The sequence below is a fragment of the Macaca mulatta genome, chromosome 18 (genome assembly GCF_049350105.2).
Source record: "Macaca mulatta isolate MMU2019108-1 chromosome 18, T2T-MMU8v2.0, whole genome shotgun sequence".
In the NCBI taxonomy this organism is placed as follows: domain Eukaryota; kingdom Metazoa; phylum Chordata; class Mammalia; order Primates; family Cercopithecidae; genus Macaca; species Macaca mulatta.
This window is the reverse complement of record NC_133423.1, coordinates 56213068-56238350: the sequence shown is the minus strand read 5'-3', so window position 1 is coordinate 56238350 and position 25283 is coordinate 56213068. Positions and strand designations below refer to the sequence as shown.

The window sequence follows — 25283 nt, the reverse complement described above, 5'->3', positions numbered from 1 at the left end:
TCATTTTGTTACCCAGGAAAACCCTTCCTCTCACTTAAACAGATTGAATGCAGCTTGCAGAATTACCTTCCCAGTATGTTTTCTGCCTAGGATTCATATCAAAGCTTGGAGATGATTTATTTCTTGAGGGTCAACACTGACACATATTTGGAAGAGATAAGGGTTGATACCCCAAATAACAAAATTGATTTAAAAAAGAAATCCTCGGATTTCTGTATGATGTTGAACTGCTTTGCAAGTAGAGGAGGAGGTTGGTTGTGTGAGGAAACTGGTGGACTTTGGCAGTGGTAGTTTCCTCTCTATTAGTGTATCAGTGCTTTCCTCCTCTACTTAATTAGTAACGTTTTCAGGAATAAGAAATGGGGCATTTCCATCTCATTCTCTCCTGGTTGGTTCAGGACAGATACAGTCGTGGAAACCTCTCTGGCCACAAGAGCACATTTGATTGGGAGACAGAGGGTCATCATCATCCAGAGTGATGTATTCTGGATTCAGCTGATCAGAATCACTTTTGTAAATTATTTGGTTCTTCTCAATTAGTTGATTCAGTGAAAAGTTTTGGAAGAGCTTCTTCTACATCATGATTATTCGGGCCACTACGGTCTCTGATTACAGTGATCTTTTGTTGAAACCACCAAAGGCTCATAATTGTGACCCTGTGACCTTGAAGTGGTTTCCTTGGATTTCAAACCCTATATACATGGATTAACCTTTCAAGCTGGGAGCTGTAGTATGTTTTCATGTTTCCGTGGAACAGCCCCACAGTCTTGATCCTGGTCTGGTAGGAGAAAATCCTGATGCTCCTCCACTGCCCCCCTCCTCCTCACCCCAAACTAGAAGCCCCAGAAGAGCAGTTGCACTGGCTTGCAGAACTTTCTAAGGTGTTCCTTGTGGAATGAACAGAACCAGAAGAAGTTCTACAGAGACCCTTGACTTTTGTTTTGGGAGCCAGCCAGCCTCAGTCTCAGAATCTTTTGCCCCAAGAACCCTGCAGTATATTTAGATGTCTGGCATTGTTTTTCCCATCTATAGCAAAGTGAGCAACTGACTTTATTGATGAGGGTTCTGTAAAGCAGAAGCCAGGGCATTTATGTGCCTAGGTATACATTAATATTGTTAGGATGATATTAGCTTCCATCAGAGAATCTTAAAATTGGATGATCCACCTGTGATAGGAACAGCTGGAGTTTCAAGCACTTGGCACGTAGTGTATGCCTCACCCAGGCTCTCAGTGCATGGTTTCCTTTCACACTACACAGCTCCATAAAGTAGGGACTTTGATTGTCCCTATTTTAGAGATGAGGAAAGTGAGGCAGAGTGGCTAACCCACTTTTTGTGCTAGAAGTGGGGAACTGAGATTCAAACCAGCCTTGTGTGACTCAGGGCATGGGTGTGGTTCTGTTCTGGGAACCAGGTGTATGGCTGTGGACAGAAGCCATGCCTCCTGGGTGTCTTCCATTAACTGGAGGGGTTCACCCTGTCACCTTCGAGGGCCAAGCACTCTTAGGCCTGGGGACAGGTGAATGTTGTAAGTGACGAAAAGCCTTGAGGCAGAATTCCTGGCATGACACAGAGTGCATAGTCAGAAGTGGGAACATGTAGTTACCAACTCTGCTGTGAATTAGCTATTGGGGGGTCCGTTGACCTGGGTGAGCTATCATCCCAGGACCCAGCCACCAGTGAGGCTTTTTGGGCCACAGGGTGTGCTTCTTCCAGGTCCCACAGAGCCTGGGATAGCCCAGAAGTGGAGTTCTGTGCAGAGAGTGCATTCTCAGTGGGACAAAGAGGGGAGAAGAGTGAGCGTGGGACAGGCAGACACTCAGAGTGCTCTCAGCTTGCCTGCACATTCAAGTCCCTGAGGGAGTCATTTTTTTTTTTTTTTTTTTTTTTTTTTTTTTTTGTGATGGGGTCTCACTCTTGTCACCCAGGCTGGAGTGCAGTGGTGTGATCACGGCTCACTGCAACCTTGACCTCCCTGGGCTCAGGTGATCCCTCCCACCTCAGCCTCCCGGGTTGCTGGGACTATAGGCGTGCACCACCACACCTTGCTAACTTTTGTATTTTTTTGTAGACATGGAATTTCACCATGTTACCCAGGCTGGTCTTAAACTCCTGAGCTCAAAGTGATCTGCCCACCTTGGCCTCCCAAAGTTCTGGGATTATAGGTGTGAGCCACCATGACCGGCTGGGAGTAAACTTTTGGCTGAAGTAGGTCACATATACAAAAAAGTGTACAGGGTGTAAGTGTACAGTTGGGTGAATCTTCTTGAAGTAAATGTACCTGTGTAGGCAGCGCTGACAAGGCCCCCTCAGAGGGTCCTCATTTTTGAAGTTCTCCTAGGGATTCTCCTGTGCTGGCAACCTTTGAACTGGACAACCTGTCAGGCCTTTCCTGGCTGAAACTTGAATGTGGACATCTTTTCTTAACCTAATGATGTATTAATTTAGTTCACGTCTGCTGACTCCATTAGAAGTTGAAGTTGTTCGTTTAACAAAATTGTCATCTCATGCGAAGAGATCGTGATTATTATGCTGTATCATTTTTTATTTCTTAAACTGATACATTATTTTAAAAAACCTTCATCTGCTTATAGTAGTTCTAGGGAATATGATTAAATAAACGTTAGTTTTCTAACAAAAAGTTCAAATCAGGTGCCATATTCTCATTGGGGAGATGTTCATTTTGGTGGTTATATGTTCTAGGTTGGGCTAAGCGAGACATTTAGGTTTTGTTTTCAAATGCTGCAAAAGTAGATGTTTATTTCTGGCTTAATATTTTAAAAGAAAAATGGTAATTATAGGAGTTCTAATTTAGAAAAACCTCTGCAGTAGCATCCATAGAATCTTAGACCTTTTAAAGCTTAAAATGTGTTTGGATTGATTTATGCTACTGGCCTTTAATGATCTAAAGATTCTTTTTTCACTTTGATAGACAACACTGGAACTGTCGAATATTTTTACAAAAAAGTGATGACTGTTTTAGTGTGCATGTTAAAATGACAATTATTACTTCATGATTTAATTCAGGAAATGTTTTGTTGCCCAGAGTGAGCTGGACAGAGTGGAGTTATAATAGCTGTCATGTCCTAGGCATTTGCCTCAGCTAGAACCATCCTAGAGGGACATCAGCTCACCAAGCCCATGGCCATTCCAGGGCCAAGTACTGATACTGTTGCAACTCATAGGAGGAGAGACCAAGGTTGGAAGGAAATCACCTGGTCACACAAGTGAGAAGTTCCGAGTTGGCATGTGACAGCAGGTCTAGGCTCTTAAGGACTCCACTTTTGTGTCCTGAATGTTCTCCTTCCAGGTAGCCTGTCTACATTTCAGCGTGCCTCCTCTCATTGGATTAGCCTTGAGTGTACTGTGTTCATTCGTTTTTCACTACCTTTGTCTTTGTGGTTGCCTTGCTGCCTCAGCTATCCCATCTGTAAACAGCTGATTACAGTGAGGATTAGAATCTAGCTACTCCAAGTGTGAGCTGTGGATCACCTGGGCTATATTAGAAATGCACACTCTCAGGCCTCCCCCAACCTGCTGAATCAGGACATGCATTTCATCAGGATGCCCTGGTGATTTTTGTGTACACTGCAGTCTGAACAACGTGGATTACAGGTGATTTAGGTCAGGCTCTCAGTACATGGGGGTTCTCACTGTCTCCCCTGTTCTCTGATAACTTCCCTGAGGGAGAAGATCTGGCTGTTCAGTCCTCTGGTGTTTCCCTCAAAGCTGAGTAGTGCTAAGATAGAATGTGCACTAAGTTGATTGATTGGTGTTAGTTTTAGAACACAAATCCACTGGTATTACTGCACTAATGAATTTCCACCTTAATCCTCTTAAGGGACACATCTGTTTGCTACATTACATTAAGATTTTAAAAAGATGAGATCATTAGTAAACTTGGCAAATGTGTTGTGTCATAGTATCTTAGGACAACACTGTTTAAGAATGTTGTATGAACAGCTAAGAGTGTCTCCGTGTAAGCAGAGTCGAATCTGACTCCACTGTAATTAGCTCAGTTGGTTAGAGCCTCGCTATTGAGATCAGGATCATGGGATTGAAGCCTTCATGGGTCAGTTGGCTTTGTTTCATGCATGGCCACAGACTATATCGGTAACCTAGCCAGACATCCAGCAGGTACTGTCATGGCCCCTTGCAAGGATCTGGGTTGGAATAGACTGGCATCAATCTTTGGGAAGGAAGGGGCTATTCTGTCATGAACTTATGCTGGAGGCTGCACTGTAGGCCTCCATGTATAGCTTTATTTATCCTCACAACAACTCTAGCAGGCAGGCAGATGACGAATCCCCAATTAACAGATGGGGAAACTGAGGCACAGGAGGTTAAGCAGGTTGCCTAAGGCTATACTGTGTTTAAGGAGCTGAGATTTAAGGTCTTTTTTTTTCTTCCTCCAACTCCTGTTGTTAACTGTGTCCCATTATTAGAAAACCAGCATAGCCCATGCTCTCTGTGCAGGTGGGGGTGGGGTAGGGTTGACTGCATTGCCCTTGCACGTGGCTGCCTGTCACAGTGCCGTGATTTAAGTGGTTGTGCTCTGGCAAGCCCTCCCAGGGTTGATGCTCTGTGTCTACGCCTTTTGTCCTCGGAGTCCAACCTGAGTCCCTCTGGAAAACAACAGGACTGCCATTGCCCTCCCGTTCTGGACTCTGAAATGTTAGTTCTTAATAGTGTCGACTTTAAAACTGATTAACATGCTGAGGCCAACTCAGGAACAGCCCTCCCCCACCCTCCTTTTCTCTCCATAGTTTATCTCTCTCTGAAGATGATACTTTTGAACACTTGGGAACTTTTCTGTCTTCAGAGGACAGCAATCACCTGCTCCAGGCAACCCCCGCACCTCATCTCTCAATGACACTGCTGTTGCCTGTGGCTGGCTTAGAGGCATAGCTGGGTCGTCCTCTGCTGGCTATTTTCAGAGTCTTGGGTTTGTTAGCATCTGCTCCATTAGAGAGACAATCGGAAGTTTTTTGGGGTGGAGGGGGAGCTGGGGGACTGTTTCTGAGCTTTGTTCTAAACTAAGTTAGAAAGAATGGGGAACATTAAGTTACAGTGAATGTTAAGCTTTGACACAGGGATGCAATTAGCAAAATCCAGATTGTGAAGACTTACAGTTTCTCCAACAGATAAATTGCAAAAGAAAGAAAAAGATGGAAGGAAACCTTAGATGAAAAGAGATTGAAGAGATACATCAACCAAAGGCAATATGTGGCTGTGATTGAATGCTGATTCAAATACATTGTAAATAAATATTTGAGATCACTTGAACATTTGAGCAGTGATATTTAATATTAAAATTATTAATTTTAAAGTGTGATAATAGTATTGTGGTTAGGTTTAAATAACAGTTTATGGCTTTCAGAGATACATACTGAAATTTTATGATGTCTAGAATTTGCTTCAGAATAATTCCAGATAAGAGACAAGTAGGTGAGTCAGTATATAGGTGGAACAGGATAGACTGTGAGTTAAAGTTGCATTATAGGTATGTGGGGAGGGGTCATGATACTACTTTCTATACTTGTGCATATACTGAAATATTTTTATAAAAGAGCTAAAAAAATTAGGTTACAATTCCAATAGTCCCCTTGGGATCAGAGCTCTTTCAATAAGTGTTACTGTATGATCTGAGTGTGTTTTCTATGGCTGAGATGGCTAACCATCAGTGGATTTTTTTTTCATACCTCCATTGATGCTTTGCTTCCCATGCTGATTGTTGTGTTCTCCTTAGAATCTTAGAAAAACAAGTGTAGAACATCTGTCTTTTTATGTTCAGAGTGTCTTTCTAGGCTCAATCAATTCCCATGATGAAGTAAACAATTGTCAGTTATGTAAACTATTAGCTTAGCAAGCGAAATGCTAAGGTATATTATACCTGTGGTTTCAGTATATGGTCCTTAATTTTTATCACTGAGCTGTGAAGTTGCTAAGGCCATAATAAATGATACCAATATATAAAGGCACTCAGTTTCCCAAGGCTGTTGATGCCCATGACATGCCTGCGTAGCCACACTGGGGTGTTGCCCAGTTCCCAATGAGCCAGCTCTACCTCCACCTTCAGTATGCCTCAGAAGAGGATCTCAGTTTACAGTGAATGGCAGTGATGCTGTAATGTACATGAAAATGTAAGTTGATTGTATACCTTGGCACCCTTATAATTACAGTCAACATTGATTTTCTATGGGCAGATAAACTTATTTACAAATTAACTGTTAAGGAGGGAGGAAGAACAATTATTTTTTGAAAAAAAAATTACCACCAATCAGCAAAAAAATATATACCCAGAAGTTTCTCTGTCTTTAGAGACACATAGTAACAAATGGAATCTACATCATATCTGTTTACAAACTGGAAACATCCAACTCCTCTTCACCAGTTAGTTTTGTAATCTAGAAATTAAAATGTTAGACTCCAAGGAAAAATGTTTAGGGTTTAATGTTAGAAAAGAAAATCTTAAAATTTTTGATCAACTTGAAAAAAGGGAAACTGTTAAACAACTTGCAGTTCAATATAGAAAGGTATTCCTAGCCTTGGCAAAAATGAAACAAATTAGTTTCTCATTGAATATCTTTAACATTCTTGAAAAAGAGAAAACCAAGAAGGAAACTCCTTTGGTGCTGAGATGCCTCATCATGCACTAATTTTTATAGCAGAGAATGAAATGCCAGAGCTGTAACCAGAGTGTGTGGGACAAGCCCAAGATTTTTTTAAGTTCTCAGAATAGAAGATAACCAAGGCATCTTCTGACTGCTTGATCAGAGCCAAAGAGTGGCTTGGGGTGTATGGCAAATAAATTGATGGGCAAACACTACCAGCTTGCATGGCTGGACATTGACAGGCTGGAGATTCTGAGTTGGGGGGTGTGTCCTTGGGGGAGAGAACGAGGAGGAGGGTCCCTCTGGCTAAACCAGAGCCACACACAACCTGCAGCCAATCACTGACCACATTTTTGACTAAAGAAGTTTATACCAATTGCATTTTGTATCACTTTAACAATTGTTTGGTTTCATTTATGATTTGAGGTCACCTTCTTCAACCCTCCCAGAGTCAATGAAAATGAGCATGTGGTGACACTGGGGTTGAGACAAGTGGTCGATAGAATACTGTCCCCCTCCTATGTTTGTAGTGTGATTAAATGAAAGCAAAATGAAATATTGTTAAGGGTGCTACACCCTAGAAACCTAGCTTTTAACCCTTCTGAACAATAAGGAGGAAACTTATTTCTGGGAGTCTTAGTGGCTGTGGTCCTCTGATTTCATGACATAAGTGCTTGCAGCTGGAAGGGCATGGGTGCTGGAGCCCCTGGGAGAGCAACCAAAGAGGGGACATTTGCAGTGTCCACGTGGTGGGGAGTGTGGAGGACTCAGAACACAGTCTACAGTGGAGCCTCTGAGGTGCCTTACTCCCACAGCCTCGAGTGTGTTTCTGGGCTCTGGGGTCCATTGTCTGTCTAGGGGTTTGTGTGCTGACATTGCACTGTCTTACTCACTGTAGTTTACAATAGGTCTTGATGATGTCTGGTGGGGTGGAGGCTTCCTGCTTGCCCTAGAACATAGCCATTAATGGAAAGAGAGGAAAAGTTAGAACCAGATATGGTCCATTCAGTGACCTTAATGTAGAGGAATAGGCTAGCCAACCAGCTTGCATGACCAGTGAAAGAGGAAAGAGACATTTAAAAAATGAGAGTCAGGGCCCGCCATTGCTGAGGCTTAAGTAGGTAAACAAAGCCACCGGGAAGCTGGAATTGGGTGGAGCCCATCACAGCTCAGGGAGGCCGGCCTGCCTCTGTAGACTCCTCCTCTGGGGGCAGGGCATAGCTAAACAAAAAGCAGCAGAAACCTCGGCAGAGGTAAATGCCCCTGTCTGACAGCTTTGAAGAGAGCAGTGAATCTCCCAGCACGGAGGTTGAGATCTGAGAACAGACAGACTGCCTGCTCAAGTGGGTCCCTGACCCCTGAGTAGCCTAACTGGGAGACATCCCCCACTAGGTGCAGACTGACACCTCACACCTCACATGGCAGGGTACACCCCTGACGAAGCTTCCAGAGCAAGAATCAGACAGCAACACTCACTGTTCAGCAATATTCTATCGTCTGCAGCCTCCGCTGCTGATACCCAGGCAAACAGGGTCTGGAGTGGACCTCAGGCAAACTCCAACAGACCTACAGCTGAGGGTCCTGACTGTTAGAAGGAAAACTAACAAACAGAAAGGACACCCACACCAAAACCCCATCAGTACGTCACCATCATCAAAGACCAAAGGCAGATAAAACCACAAAGATGGGGAAAAAGCAGTGCAGAAAAGCTGGAAATTCAAAAAACCAGCGCGCATCTCTCCCTCCAAAGGAACTCAGCTCATCGCCAGCAACGGAACAAAGCTGGATGGAGAACAATTTTGACGAATTGAGAGAAGAAGGCTTCAGTCTATCAGACTTCTCAGAGCTAAAGGAGGAACTATGTAACCAGTGCAAAGAAACTAAAAACCTTGAAAAAAGAATGGATGAATGAATAACTAGAATAATCATTGCAGAGAAGACCTTAAAAGAACTGATAGAGATGAAAACCATAACATGAGAACTACGTGACAAATGCACAAGCTTCAGTAACTGACTTGATCAACTGGAAGAAAGAGTATCAGCGATTGAAGATCAAATGAATGAAATGAAGCGAGAAGTGTAGAGAAAAAAGAGTAAAAAGAAATGAACAAAGCCTCCAAGAAATATGGGATTATGTGAAAAGACCAAATCTATGTCTGATTGGTATGCCTGAAAGTGATGGGGAAAATGGAACCAAGTTGGAAAACACTCTGAAGGATATCACCCAGGAGAACTTCCCCAACCTAGTAAGGCAGGTCAACATTCAAATTCAGGAAATACAGAGAATGCCACAAAGATACTCCTCGAGAAGAGGAACTCCAAGACACATAATTGTCAGATTCACCAAAGTTGAAATGAAGGGAAAAATGTTAAGGGCAGCCAGAGAGAAAGGTCGGGTTACACACAAAGGGAAGCCCATCAGACTAACAGCAGATCTTTCGGCAGAAACTCTCCAAGTCAGAAGAGAGTGGGGGCCAATATTCAACATTCTTAAAGAAAAGAATTTTCAATCCAGAATTTCATATCCAGCCAAACTAAGTTTCATAAGTGACGGAGAAATAAAATCCTTTACAGACAAGCAAATGCTTAGAGATTTTGTCACCACCAGGCCTGCCTTACAAGAGATCCTGAAGGAAGAAGTAAACATGGAAAGGAACAACAGGTACCAGCCATTGCAAAAACATGTCAAAATGTAAAGTCCATCAATGCTAGGAAGAAACTGCATCAACTAGCGAGCAAAATAACCAGCTAATATAATAATAACAGGATCAAGTTCACATTTAACAATATTAACCTTAAATGTAAATGGACTAAATGGTCCAATTAAAAGACACAGACTGGCAAATTGGATAAAGAGTTAAGACCCATCAGTTTGCTGTATTCAGGAGACCCATTTCACATGCAGAGACACACATAGGCTCAAAATAAAGGGATGGAGGAAGATCTACCAAGCAAATGGAAAACAAAATAAAAAAAGCAGGGGTTGCAATCCTAGTCTCTGATAAAACAGACTTTAAACCAACAAAGATCAAAAGAGACAAAGAAGGCCATTACATAATGGTAAAGGGATCAATTCATCAGGAAGAGCTAACTATCCTAAATATATATGCACCCAATACAGGAGCACCCAGATTCATAAAGCAAGTCCTTAGACTTACAAAGACTCTTAGATTCCCATACAATAATAATGAGAGACTTTAACACCCCACTGTCAACATTAGACAGATCAATGAGACAGAAAGTTAACAAGGATATCCAGGAACTGAACTCAACTCTGCACCAAGCAGACCTAATAGACATCTACAGAACTCTCCACCCGAACTCTCCACCCCAAATCAACAGAATATACATTCTTCTCAGCACCACATCGTACTTATTCCAAAATTGACCACATAGTTGGAAGTAAAGGACTCCTCAGCAAATGTAAAAGAACAGAAATTATAACAAACTGTCTCTCAGACCACAGTGCAATCAAACGCACTCAGGACTAAGAAACTCAGTCAAAACCACTTAACTACATGGAAACTGAACAACCTGCTCCTGAATGACTACTGGGTACATAACAAAATGAAGGCAGAAATAAAGATGTTCTTTGAAACCAATGAGAACAAAGATACAACATACCAGAATCTCTGGGACACATTTAAAGCAGTGTGTAGAGGGAAATTTATGGCACTAAATGCCCACAAGAGAAAGCAGGAAAGGTCTAAAATTGACATCCTAACATCACAATGAAAAGAACTAGAGAAGCAAGAGCAAACACATTCAAAAGCTAGCAGAAGGCAAGAAATAACTAAGATCAGAGCAGAACTGAAGGAGATAGAGACACAAAAAACCCTCCAAAAAATCAGTGAATTCAGGGGCTGGTTTTTTGAAAAGATCAACAAAATTGATAGACCGCTAGCAAGACTAATAAAGAAGAAAAGAGACAAGAATCAAATAGAAGCAATGAAAAATGATAAAGGGGATATCACTGCTGACCCCACAGAAATACAAACTACCATCAGAGAATACTGTAAACACCTCTATGCAAATAAACTAGAAAACCTAGAAGAAATGGATAATTTCCTGGACACTTACACTCTCCCAAGACTAAACCAGGAAGAAGTTGAATCCCTGAATAGACCAATAGCAGGCTCTGAAATTGAGGAAATAATCAATAGCCTACCAACCAAAAAAAGTCCAGGACCAGATGGATTCACAGCCGAATTCTACCAGAGGTACAAGGAGGAGTTGGTAGCATTCCTTCTGAAACTATTCCAATCGATAGAAAAAGAGGGAATCCTCCCTAACTCATTTTACGAGGCCAACATTATCCTGATACCAAAGCCTGACAGAGATACAACAAAAAAAGAGAATTTTAGACCAAAAATCACAAGCATTCTTATACACTAGTAACAGACAGACAGAGAGCCAAATCATGAATGAACTCCCATTCACTATAGCTTTAAAGAGAATAAAATACCTAGGAATCCAACTTACAAGGGATGTAAAGGACCTCTTCAAGGAGAACTACAAACCACGGCTCAGTGAAATAAAAGAGGACACAAACAAATGGAAGAACATACCATGCTCATGGATAGGAAGAATCAATATTGTGAAAATGGCCATACTGCCCAAGGTAATTTATAGATTCAATGCCATCTCCATTAAGCTACCAATGACTTTCTTCACAGAATTGGAAAAAACCGCTTTAAAGTTCATATGGAACCAAAAAAGACCTCACATTGCCAAGGCAATCCTAAGCCAAAAGAACAAAGCTGGAGGCATCACGCTACCTGACTTCAAACTATACTACAAGGTACAGTAACCAAAACAGCATGGTACTGGTACCAAAACAGAGATATAGACCAATGGAATAGAGATATAGAACAGAGCCCTCAGAAATAATACCACACATCTACAGCCATCTGATCTTTGACAAACCTGACAAAAACAAGAAATGGGGAAAAGATTCACTATTTAATAAATGGTGCTGGGAAAATTGGCTAGCCATAAGTAGAAAGCTGAAACTGGATCCTTTCCTTACTCCTTATATGAAAATTAATTCAAGATGGATTAGAGACTTAAATGTTAGACCTAAAACCATAAAAACCCTAGAAGAAAACCTAGGTAATACCATTCAGGACATAGGCATGGGCAAGGACTTCATGTCTAAAACACCAAAAGCAACAGCAACCAAGCCAAAATTGACAAATGGGATCTAATTAAACTAAAGAGCTTCTGCACAGCAAAAGAAACTACCATCAGAGTGAACAGGCAACCTACAGAATGGGAGAAAATTTTTGCAATCTACTCATCTGACAAAGGGCTAATATCCAGAACCTATAAAGAAGTCAATCAAATTTACAAGAAAAAAAAACCAACCCCATCAAAAAGTGGGCAAGGGATATGAACAGACACTTCTCAAAAGAAGACATTCACACAGCCAACAGACACATGAAAAAATGCTCATCATCACTCGCCATCAGAGAAATGCAAATCAAAACCACAATGAGATACCATCTCACACCAGTTAGAATGGCAATCATTAAAAAATCAGGAAACAACAGGTGCTGGAGAGGATGTGGAGAAATAGGAAGACTTTTACACTGTTGGTGGGACTGTAAACTAGTTTAACCATTGTGGAAAACAGTGTGGCGATTCCTCAAGGATCTAGAATACCATTTGACCCAGCCATCCCATTTCTGGGGATATACCCAAAGGATTATAAGTCATGCTGCTATAAAGACACGTGTATATGTGTGTTTATTGCAGCACTATTCACAATAGCAAAGACTTGGAATCAACCCAAATGTCCACCAGTGACAGACTGGATTAAGAAAATGTGGCACATGTACACCATGGAATACTCTGCAGCCATAAAAAAGGATGAGTTCATGTCCTTTGTAGGGACATGGATGCAGCTGGAAACCATCATTCTCAGCAAACTGTCGCATGAACAGAAAACCAAATACCGCATGTTCTCACTCATAGGTGGGAATTGAACAATGAGATCACTTGGACACAGGAAGGGGAACATCACACACCGGGTCCTATTGTGGGGAGGGGTGGGGGAAGGATAACATTAGGAGATATACCTAATGTAAATGACGAGTTAATGTGTACAGCACACCAACATGGCACATGTATACATATGTAACAAACCCGCACATTGTGCACATGTACCCTAGAACTTAAAAGTATTAAAAAAAAAAACAACGAGAGGTCATATCACTCCTCTGCTCCAAACCTCCCTTAGTCCTGCTGCCATTCAGGGCAAACCCCAAAGTCCTTGAGTAGCTGGTCCACTTCTTCATGAGGGCAGAGTTTTTTGTTTTGCTTTTGTTTTTTTAAATCTGTTTTGTTTACTGGTGTAGCCCAAGAGCCTAGAACAGTGTCTGGCACATAGTGAGTGTAAAGTAAATATTTACTGAGTGAGTGGATAACCATGATTTAGAGTTAGAAGGGAGGAAGAATAGTCTGCTCATCACAGCCATCTCCTGGCAGAAGTCTCTTGTGTAAAGCCTCTGCTAGGAGCACCTCCTGACTTCTTCATGTATCATAGTGACCAGTTGTCCCCTGGCCTTCGAGTGTAGCTTTTCCCATTTTTGAGCTTTATTTTTTTTCTGAGACGGAGTCTTGCTCTGTCGCCCAGGCTGGCATGTGGTGGTGTAGTCTCGGCTCACTGGAACCTCCACTTCCCAGATTCAAACAATTCCCCTGCCTCAGCCTCCCAAGTAGCTAGGATTACAGGCACATGCCACCATGCCTGGCTAATGTTTGTATTTTTAGTAGAGATGGGGTTTCACCATGTTGGCCAGGCTGATCTCGAACTGCTGACCTCATGATTTGCCCACCTTGGCCTCCCAAAGTGCTGGGATTAAGACGTGAGCCACTGCACCCGGCCTGAGCTTTATTTTTAGAAGACCATTTCTCCCTAATTTGTACTTGGAGAGATATGTCCTCATATCCCCACAGATGGAGATGGACATGGCCCTTGAAAATTAATTGGTTGTGCCCAAGAGGATGGAAATAGAGTAAAGCCACAAGAACCATGACCCCAGGGTTTGGTCAAGGTGTGATCTGGGACCTACAACCTGCAGATGGTGTCTACAGGGGGCTGCTGGAAGTACCACACCTGTTACCTTCCCCTGTGGTGGCAGAAGTAAACAGCTGTTTTATGCCCATGAGAAAGCTGTGTAATATGGACTGTTTTTATTACTCAGATCAGGATGTGTTTATTGATGTGCATGTGTCTTGTACTCTAAAGCATCTTTACACTGTTGTTCCATGCAGCTGTCCACTTAAACTGTGTGTGTGTATTCAGGATGACATTGCTGGAGAGAGGTTACTACTGACAAAGTTAGGCTTAGGGAAGGAAAGACTAACAAATAAGGATTTCTTCCTTATACAACAAAGCATCTGTTCCCGTCACAGAATGAACACATGGATACATTCAGAGACTACAGAAAAGCACATTGAAGAAATACAAATCACTTTTCTCACCACCCAAAGGGAACCACTCTTAACACTTTTGTGTCTTGCCAGAATTTTAACATCTATTCATAATAATATCTGAATGCTTTCCTAAGTCGTTAAATATTCTTGGAGCACATCATCTTTAATGACAGTTTGGTAATCCAGTCTATCTATGTGCCATGATCCATGTAACCATTGTTCCCGGGTTCCGTGAGGGGAAGTGCTCTTTCTTCTTGAATGTTAAGTTTGTCCATGCTTGGTACTTAATACATATTTGTTAAACGAATGCATGAATGATTGAACTATTGGAGGTTTAGGTAGTTACCAATGGGGAAAATACAGATAGTGCTATAATACATACTTGCAGAAAAATAAATCTTTTTTTCTTATATTTGATTACTTCCTTAAGATGAACTCTCAATGTCTAGTTGCTGAGTTGAAGGATAAAGATTTCATCTTGGATAGGAGCAGTTTCCCTCATTTTAAGCATTGGAGGTAGCTGGAAAGATGGTCTCTAAATCCATTTGGGGCAGGTGAAGAGCCAGGCCAAGTTCTGAAGCCCAGCTCCAACCTGACTTCTTCCTTTCTTTGTGCAGCTGGTGTCACCTCCAAGACTGACACTTGAACTCAGAATACCACTAGGTGGGATTCAGAGATGATTGTTAAAACCGTGAATAAATTACGTGTATGGATCCCATTGTCTGTACCTATTTTGAAGAACAAAACTCATTCTAGGCTTTCCTGGCCATCCTCCAGACACACCCAGGCTGTGCACTGCGCACATTCGGACCCAGGACACTGTGGATCTCACTTCATCCTGTGGCTGCGTCCCTCCACCAGATGTAAAGCCCCAGTAGCAGGAAGCACATTAACTTACCTTTCATTTCAGAGTTCCTAGGACAGGGTCTATTACATAGTAAACCACAAAAATACTTTTTTGAATATTTGCAAGAATGTTAAATGGAAAAAGTGCAGTATATGTTAACATACTTGATGATTGCAGCAATAGGAAAGTGTCTGAAGGGTGGGCCCTTAGTTTTCAGATCCCTAATATGTCGCCATGATTTGTGGATGTTACAACTCCTCCCCCACACTGTAGGTGAGTGTAGGAGAACCAACTCTTCAATGTATCAAAAACTTGTTTCTGGCCTTCTCCCTACTGAGTCCACGCTAGGTCCTCCAAAAGGAAAGTACAGCTTGCAAGGAAGCCCCATGTTGGCAAGAGAAGGCACGCTGTCTGGAGGGTGTGGACATGCCTGGGGGCTCTCGTGGGTGGGATGGGTACTGGGGTCTCCTCTTATGGAGGGAGACCAGGCTAGACTTAAGGACTGTAGTTCACGATGGGGAAGTACCAGCTCGTGAGACGGGTGCTCTCACCTGCACTGTTCGTAAGCCTTGTTTTCTGTTCCTGCCCAGGCTGAGCCAAGGGGAGGGGGAAGAGCGTTGTGAGCTTGTGTGAGGGGGAGGGTCCCTGAGGCAAATGTGGCCACAGTGACTGCAGCAGCTCTGATTAGTGGGAAATTCCAAGAGGAAGATAGACCTGAGGAGAAAGGAGTGGTGGCCGCAGAGTCCAACTGCCCTTCTTCCCACACACGGAGATTCTGCCTTTTGCCAACCGTGGAGGCTCTGGGTAGGAGATTTTATTTCAGGTGATGGCGCTCACCTTGGAGGGATCTGTTACTCCTTCCCGTATCAGATCATAGCGTCCGGCTGCAGGAGGGTTCAGGCAGGCTCCTGACCGCAGCTTCCATGAATCACCAGGGACCGGCAGTCCGGGAGCGGCTAGCGTCTGGGCTGCCGGTGCCCGGAAGTGGGAGAGGTTACCCAGTCTTCCTGTGGCTCCTCCATCCAAGCTCAGCAGCGCCATGTGTCTGGGAGCAGGGAAAGGAGAGCTGTTGGGCAGTCCTGTCCAGAACAATAGTCAAGGATACGAGTGGTTTTTTGTTCCCAGAACTGAGTGCATTTTTGTGGACAGTGATTCATTACAGAATACGCCAGTGCTAGAACCACAGCATGTCTGTGCAGTTTACCAGGCACTGGGACATAGGTTAGCCTGGCTGATCCTCACACAACCCTAAAAGAGGGCGAGTGGGGCATTTGGGCCTCCATCTCAAAGGTGAGAAAATGAAAAATCAGGTTGGTTCATGACTGATGCACAGTAACCACCCCTCACAGGGTGAAAAAATGAACTCAGCACATGGCTTCTGTTGTTCGGGCCCAGCTCCCTGTCTCTGTTTGTCAGAGATAAGCCTGAAGGATGTGTGTTGACACCCAAAGAAGTGTGCAGAGTGAACACAATCAGAGAAAAATGTAAGCTGAGTTGACATGACATTAAATGGAACAAGTTGGTGCTTAGTTTTACACAGGCTGGGGAGCAGAGCCTGGCTATGTGCGAAGCTTTATTTCTATCAATGCTACTGATTCCAGGAATGTGAAAATGATCTTTATTATGATGATGGGCTGGAGAAGTAAGGCGTAAACATAATGCAAAGTGAAGTAACAACTGAAGGCAGCATATGACTCATGTCAAAGCGTGACATAGGCCTGTGGGGCTATAGAAATGTCAACTTGGGGCTGGGTGCGGTAGCTCACACCTGTAATCCCACCACATTGGGAGGTTGAGGTGGGCAGATCACCTGAGTTCAGGAGTTTGAGACCAGCCTGGCCAACATGGCGAAACCCTGTCTCTACTAAAAAGTACAAAAATTAGCTGGGCATGGTGGCGGGTGCCTATAATTCTAATTACTCAGGAGGCTGAGGCAGGAGAATTGCTTGAACTTGGGAGGTGGAGGTTGCAGTGAGCTGAGATCATGCCACTGCGCTCCCGCCTGGGTAACAAGAGTAAGACTCCGTCTCAAAAAACAAACACACAAACAAACAAACAAAAAACCAAAAAGGAAATGTCAACTTGGGAAGAATCCACATGAACTGCATGGCCTGGAAAGCCTCGTGGAGAAGGAGAGTGGGGTTTGAATAGGTGAAAGGGAGGTAAAGGGCACCTGGTACAGGTGAGACACAGATAGGTTGTGGGAGTCAGGATCAGGCTCCAAGGCTCTGGGTGGGTGAAGAGAGCCCCCTGGAGGGATGTGACCTGCAGCAGTGGGCCCAGGGGCTAAACTAATATATGGGCTTGACTGGGGAGCAGGGGCTGTTGTCAATGACCACACACCGAATAAAAATATATTTTCATTTCATGTAATAGAAACATGACACAGAAAAGGAAAGGAAGAGGAAAGACAGACAGGAAGAAAGTAATTACAAAAAAGGTGAGAGAAAGAGAATTGGGGCAAAGAAGAAAGGAGATGGATGGATGGGGAGTCTCTGAAAGGCCACCTATGTAGATAGCATGGGAGGCGGAAAGACAGGGACAAGCCACAGGATGCTTCTGGGCAGGGAGGGCGGGGCCCCCTGCTGTACCTAGTCCCAGCCACTGCTAATTCCTGGTGAGCGGATTATCAAGTGTTAGCCAGTGAGGGCTTATGATGTGACCCTTTCTGGGAGCTTTCCCTCCTTCCTCCCTTTCACAGATGTTCATGCGTGTCTGCTTCATGTCAGACTCCACTGGTCCACAGAGTAACACAAATAAATGACACCAAGGGCTGGCAAAATGGTGCTGGGCTCCATGTCAGACAGGCCTGAGCTCCGTGTTTCTAATGAAATCTTCAGACAGTAGCACCTCCCTCATGGGCTGTTGTGGACAAACACAAGGTCCTCACATTTTTTTGCATGTCACAGGAACATGAATGGCCTCCAGCCCCAGGTGCCATGTGCAATGGTGAGCCATGTTCCTTCCCCAGCATCGTAGTCCCTTCCCTGCAGCTGTGCTATGAGATCTCCTCTCACCATCCCACACCTGCGCCCCCACCACGGTGTCCCCACTCCCAGCGTGGGTCCTCACCTTTGACTGCAAAGACAAAGCAGACCACTCAGATGCAGCCCTGGCCCCTGCCTGCCTCAACCTCCACCTGCACCCATGTGCCCTGCCCTCGTTGCTGATGGGGGGAAGGGGCAGGTGCGCCCCTTCTTCTGGCCATGCCAGCTCTTTTCCACTGTGTCTTCACCCTCTCCTTCCCTCTGAGATCCTCCCATTAGCATTTAGGTGGGCTAAAGCCTCTTTTGTCCAGAAAGTCCCTCCTCCCTGGCCCTCGGCCCAGCTGTCTTTCTTCTGCCCTTCATCATTCAAGCCTCCCAGACCTGTCTAAGCCCCACTGTCTTACTTTCCCCCTGCCCCATTCCCTCCCAGCTCCTGTCACTACTGCAATAAAACTACTCTTGCTAAGGTACTTGTCTTTAAATCTAGTAGACACTTTTCCATCCTTGACTTATAGAACCTCATAGCAGCAATTGCTGTTTCTGATGGCCCCCTTTGAGGAATGCTTGCCGTTCTGTTTGATGGTATGATATTCACCTGCCCTCTCTAGTCATTCTCAATCCTTCTGCTCCCTCTGGCTTTTTGAATGTTGGCCTTTCTCAGGTTTCTGTCCAGACTGCACCTCCTCCTCACAGTCACCCTCTGTGTCCTGGGTGGGTTTGAGGGCTTTCTGATGACTCCCTAGTTCATATCTCTGGCTCAGCTCTCTCTTGGCTCTGAGGCCAAATACCTAGCTGCCCTTTGGACAGCTCCTCCCGGACGTCCCACAGGCATTGAACCTGCCCCGCATCTAGATCAGATCTTGTCATCTTCCCACAGACCCGTACTGCCTCAGCAAGGAGCATTGCCAACCAGTTGCCCAAACCAACTGAGAACCTCTCCCTGGCAGCAATCTCCCCTCTGTCAGAATCACATTCTGTTGATTATCCTGCCTCTTGGAGTCTATCTGCTTATCCCTCTGGTCCATGTGTTGTCCATGGCATATGGAAAGTGCTCAATAAATATTTAGTGAATGAATGGAAAATAAGTTAATGTTTGAGAAAGTATCAGTCACATGGGGATTGCTCAGAAAATGTGGGTGCCTGTATTAGTTATCTATGGCTATGAATAAATCAGCTCAAACATAGTGGCTTCAAACAATCATATTTATTATCTCTCATGGTTTCCTTGGGCCATGAATTTGAAAGCAGTTCTTTGGGTGGTTCTGGCTCAGGGTCTGTCATGAGGCTGCAGCTGGATCGTGGCTGGCCCTGATATCATCTCAGATTTCTTCAGTCATATGGCCAGTGCCTGGGCTGGGAAGTGCCAATAGCTGGGAGCTCCTTGGGCATCTCTCTTCATCTGTCAATGGTCTCTCCCCAAGGTCTGTCTAATATGGTGTCCTCGGGTTAGGTGGACTTCTTATAAGGCAGCTCCAGGCTCCAAAGCAAGAGGGCCAGGCGGGTGCCTGCTCACCCTTTCTAGCCACATGCTCTCGCTGTACTCTACTTGTTAGAAGTGAATCACCAGGGCTGGCCTTCATTCAAGGGCAAGGGGGAATTAGATATCATTGTTTTATGGGAGAATTGCCAAAGAATTTGTGAAGTTAAAAAAAAAAACCTTTATCTTTGGTAAAAATCACTTTTATTTTTGGTGCACAGTCCTATGAGTTTTCATATATGCATAAGTTTTTGTAACTGCCACCACTAACAGGACACAGAACAATTCCAGCAACCTGAAGAATTCTCTCGGGCCACGCTTTTGTAGTCATGCATTCTCAGAGGCCACTGATCTGTGTTCTTTCTCTGTAGTTTTGCTTTTTCCAGAATGCTATATGAATAGAATCATTTCGTGTGGAGCCTTTTGAGACTGGCTTCTTCACTCTGCACAGTGCCCTTGAGATCCAAGTTATTGGGTGCTTCAGGAGTTTCTTCCTTTTGATTGCGGAGCAGTTTCCCACAGTATGGATATCCCACAGTTTGTTCATCCATTCACTCACTGAAGGACACCTGGGTTGTTTCTGGTTTTTGGTGATTATGAGTAAAGCTGCTCTAAACATTTGTGTAGAGATTTTGTGTGAACCTAAGTTTTCATTTTTCTGTGGTAAATACCTAGACTCTTTATTCAGCAGATAATTACCTGGCTCTGTCCTTAGCAGGGCAGTCAGGAGGTTTCTTATATGGCAAGTTATCCTTTGTCTGAAGAATTTGCCTTTTTTTTTTTTTTTTTTTTTTTTTGAGACAGAGTTGCACTCTGTTGCGCAGGCTAGAGTGCAGTGGCATGATCACGGTCCGTGCAGCCTCGACTTCTTAGGCTCAAGTGATCCTCCAGCCTCAGTCTCCTGAGTAGCTGGGGCTACAGGCATGAGCCACTGCACCTGGCCTGTCAGAAGAATTTGTTATTTGGGTCTCTGAACTTTAGAATGTAAGCACTTTTCAAAACACTGCCCACAAAAAAGATCATTAATTTAGATATCCTTGTTTGTTCTTAATTCTTATGCCTCCCAAAGCCCTGTTGTGGATAAATTGTGAGGCAAAGTACTGGTGTCCCCTGCCTCATGGCCTCATCATTCTGGGCTCTGACGTCACCCTGGCTCAAAACTCTCATTTCACAACTTTACACAGGGACAACGCCTATGACAGAGCTGTGTGAGAATCACTTCTCAATCCCCGTGGAGCACAAATCACCAGCCATTTTATCAATTAGCAAAATGGTGTAAACAAGCAAAGCAGCAAGTGGCACTAGAGAAATACAAGTGTGAAAGGTGCACTGTGATCATTGCACACGGAGGTGACATGAGCAGTAATGGAAGAACGCGGCCGAGTACATGTGGCTTTCTCTGTCACATCAGAGAATAGAGCTCTAGAGGAGGAGGTGGTGGGAACAATGGGAGGGGGGCAGATATTTAAGAAGTTCAGGGTCTAGAGTATTAGATATCTGGTTTTTGAATGAGTTTTATCTTCTCTTTGCTGAGGGAAAGTAAGGGTCCTAAGGTTGCCAAGGCCTCCAGGTGACCTTCCAAGGAATCCCCTCATCAGGGCATCTTTTACTTTCAATGCATGCAGCCTGGGGACCTGCCTCAAATGAAAAACCAAAGCCCATCTTTCAGCTCTGTTTCTATTCTGCCGCCTTGTCTAGGGATCCTGACTTTCCTTAGGATATTAGAGTACATTAGGTCAAGGCCTAAATCAGGGAGATCTATGTGGTTCTCCAAGTGCTTTTAAAAATCGAGGATGTTAGCACTTGCATTCCTGAGGAACACACAAGGAAGTTAAATGTGCAATCGTGCTTGACGTCCGAGGAAGTCTTTTACTGACTCACAGAGCAGAACTCTGTGAGTTCTGATTCTAAGTCAGGTTCTCTGCAGAGCACTTGGAAATCAGAGAAGAATAAAGCATGGGCCTCATCTCCAGGAACTGATAGGCGATGATGGTGTCAGGCTGGCCTGGTCTCTTAGCCTACTCTCCTAATATGCATCACTTTATTTCTATGAAAAATGCACTCAAGAGTTCCAAATGGTCGATTCATATTGAACTTTCGAAAGACACCTGTGCGTAAGGTGGGGACTGTGCTTTTGCAGGAAATTGTGACTGGCTTATGTTTAGTGAGTTTCATTAGAAACTAGTTTACATGGAGATGTTTAGGACATTGACCTAAGTCTCTCTCCATTTCCAGGCCTTTCCTGGCCTCAGCCTGCCTCCTTGGTCACCCAAGAGCTCTGGATCCCAGATCTCCCGTGACCAAAGTCTTTACCCTCTGATATGATACCCTCACCCCAAGACTCTTGATTCTCTTGTTCCACCCAGTGTACAGAAGTTTTTATCAGGTTCCCTTTTGGATAAAACTGGGGGGCTCCTGCAGAGGGCATGTGGGGGTTAAGGAGTCCTGGGGGCCTCTGGAACATCCTGAGATTTTGAATATTGCTTGTAACATTAGAGTTTGTGAACAGTGCTTTGGTTAAAGGCCTGGCCTCACAGCAGCAATGAGGGAGGACTTAGATCAAAGCCCAGAACCTGTGTGCTTACATGACCACCCCGTCAATTCCTCTGGCAGCCTGCCTTGCAGCAGGCCTGGAGAGAGGACCCCAGATCTGTGATGTCCCAGTGAACCCCAGCAGTGCTGAGTACTCAGGCAGACACCTCATTGTGTCAGCTCACAGACCCGAGTTTTGAAAATGTAATTTTGGTTTCCTGATTGGTGTCTGTGACTCCTGCTTGGTGCGCCCTCATGAGTGCTGTGATTTGCTAGGACCTGAAGTGGCAGCTCTCTGCCTGCTGCTGCCACTGCGTGCACTGTTCTGTGGCTGAGACAGCCATGAGTAAGACCAGAACTAATCCTCGGAGAGTGGGAGGGGAGAAGGAGGGGCGGCCCCGGGCCTGAGATTTCTTTGTGTCTCAGGGCTCTGGTATCTTTAAGCCTCTTTTTTTCCCCCACTTTCTCGGAGAGCCATTGCTCTCATTAAAAAAAAAAAAAAAAAAAAAAAAAGTTCCTTGACCAGCCTGTTGCCTACAGCAGAATGCATCAGCTCCATTAAATTAACATATGTAGTTCTGCAAAGTCTAAACAGTTTAAATTTCATTATTCTAGGCAGTATTTGTTGAGCTGCCAAAACAGGGGAAATCTGTGAGGGGACAAGAAGTTTAGCCCCATGCATGCCCAGGATGATGCTTTGCTTCTGCCCCATAGGGTGTGTGGGGGAGAAAACTGGAGCTCCTCAAGAGGGTCTACCACATTTCACCACCTTTTGTTCACCAGCAAAAAGGGCATTGCCCAAATTCAACTGCATGAGTCACTGGGGTTAAAAATCCCTCAGATGGATAGCGAGGTCACCTCTTGTCCTTTTGAGCTGTTTATATATATTCCAAAATATATCTTGGTCATTTTGATTGGTCATTATTGATTGAAGGGCCTTTGGTGTTATTAGTGTTTTATTTGTTTTTGAGACGGAGTCTCGCTCCGTCGCCCAGGCTGGAGTGCAGTGGCCGGATCTCAGCTCACTGCAAGCTCCGCCTCCCAGGTTCACGCCATTCTCCTGCCTCAGTCTTCGAGTAGCTGGGATTACAGGCGCCCGCCACCACGCCCAGCTAGTTTTTTGTATTTTTTAGTAGAGACAGGGTTTCACAGGGTTAGCCAAGATGGTCTCGATTTCCTGACCTCGTGATCTGCCCATCTCGGCCTCCCAAAGTGCTGGGATTACAGGCTTGAGCTACCGCGCCTGGCCTATTAGTGTTTTAATAGTTTCCAATCAGTTTATATAGGGCTCAGAATAATCAGTAGCTTGAGGATGGACCCGATAAGGCAAACTATATGAGCCCACCCCAGTGCCCATTGTTCTGCAGCTCTGTTCCTTTCAGGGGTGGACTTCACTATTTTTTTTTATTATACTTTAAGTTCTAGAGCACATGTGCACAACGTGCAGGTTTGTTACATAGGTATATATGTGCCATGTTGGTTTGCTGCATCCATCAACTCATCATTTACATTAGCTATCTCCTAATGCTATCCCTCCCCCAGCCCCTCACCCCCGACAGGCCCCAGTGTGTGATGTTCTCCTCCCTGTGTCTATGTGTTCTCATTGTTCACCTCCCACTTATGAGCGAGAACATGCAGTGTTCGATTTTCTGTCCTTGTGACAGTTTGCTGAGAATGATGGTTTCCAGCTTCATCCATGTCCCTGCAAAGAACATGAACTCATCCTTTTTTTATGGCTCCATAGTATTCCATGGTGTATATGTAGCACATTTGCTTTAGTCTATTATTGATGGACATTTAGATTCATTCCAAGTCTTTGCTATTGTGAATAGTGTCACAATAAACATACGTGTGCATGTGTCTTTATAGTAGCATGATTTATAATCCTTTGTGTATATACCCAATAATGAGATCACTGGGTCAAATGGTATTTCTAGTTCTAGATCCTTGAGGAATTGCCACACTGTCTTCCACAATGGTTGAACTAATTTACACTCCCATCAACAGTGTAAAAGCATTTCTATTTCTCCATCTCCTCTCCAGCATCTGTTGTTTCCTGACTTTTTAATGATTGTCATTCTAACCGGCATGAGTTATGATTTGCATTGTGGTTTTGATTTGCATTTTTCTAATGACCAATGATGAACATTTTTTCATGTGTCTGTTGGTTACATAAATGTCTTCTGAAAAGTGTCTACTCATATCCTTTGCCCACTGTTTGATGGGGTTTTTTTTTCTCATAAATTTGTTTAAGTTCTTTGTAGATTCTGGATATTAGCCCTTTGTCAGATGGATAGATTACAAAAATTTTCTCCCATTCTGTAGGTTGCACTCTGCTGATAGTTTCTTTTGCTGTGCAGAATCTCTTTAGTTTAATTAGATCCCATTTGTCAATTTTGGCTTTTGTTGCCATTGCTTTCGGTGTTTTAGTCATGAAGTCTTTGCCCATGCCTATGTCCTGAATGGTATTGCCTAGGGTTTCTATAGTTTTAGGCCTTACATGTAAGTCTTTAATCCATCTTGAGTTAATTTTTGTATAAGGTGTAAGGAAGGGATCCAGTTTCAGCTTTCTACATATGGCTAGCCGGTTTTCCCAGCACCATTTATTAAATAGGGAATCCTTTCCTCATATCTTGTTTTTGTCAGGTTTATCAAATATCAGATGGCTGTAGATGTGTGGTGTTATTTTATTGGTCTATATATCTGTTTTGGTACCAGTACCATGCTGTTTTGGTTACTGTACCCTTGTAGTATAGTTTGAAGTCAGGTTGCGTGATGCCTCCAGCTTTGTTCTTTTTGCTTAGCATTGTCTTGGCTATACAGGCTCTTTTTTTGGTTCCATATGAAATTTAAAGTAGTTTTTTTCCAATTCTGTGAAGAAAGTCATTGGTAGCTTGATGGGGATAGCATTAAATCTGTAAATTACTTTGGGCAGTATGGCCATTTTCAGAATATTGATTCTTCCTATCCATGAGCATAGAATGTTCTTCCATTTGTTTGTGTCCTGTTTTATTTCGTTGAGCAGTGGTTTGTAGTTCTCCTTGAAGAGGTCCTTCACATCCCTTGTAAGTTAGATTCCTAGGTATTTTATTCTCTTTGCAGTAATTGTGAATGGGAGTTCACTCATGATTTGGCTCTCTGTTTGTCTATTATTGGTGTATAGGAATACCTGTGATTTTTGCACATTAATTTTGTATCCTGAGACTTTGCTGAAGTTACTTATCAGCTTAAGGAGATTTTGGGCTGAGATGATGGGGTTTTCTTTTTTTTTTTTTTTTTTTGAGACGGAGTCTCGCTCTGTTGCCCAGGCTGGAGTGCAGTGGCCAGATCTCAGCTCACTGCAAGCTCCACCTCCCGGGTTCATGCCATTCTTCTGCCCCAGCCTC

General features: G+C 43.8%; 1 protein-coding gene across 8 annotated transcripts in view; it reads left to right on the top strand.

Moving 5' to 3' along the window:
* FHOD3 (formin homology 2 domain containing 3) overlaps positions 1-25283 on the top strand; it is a 488002-nt gene that overhangs the window by 1207 nt on the left and 461512 nt on the right.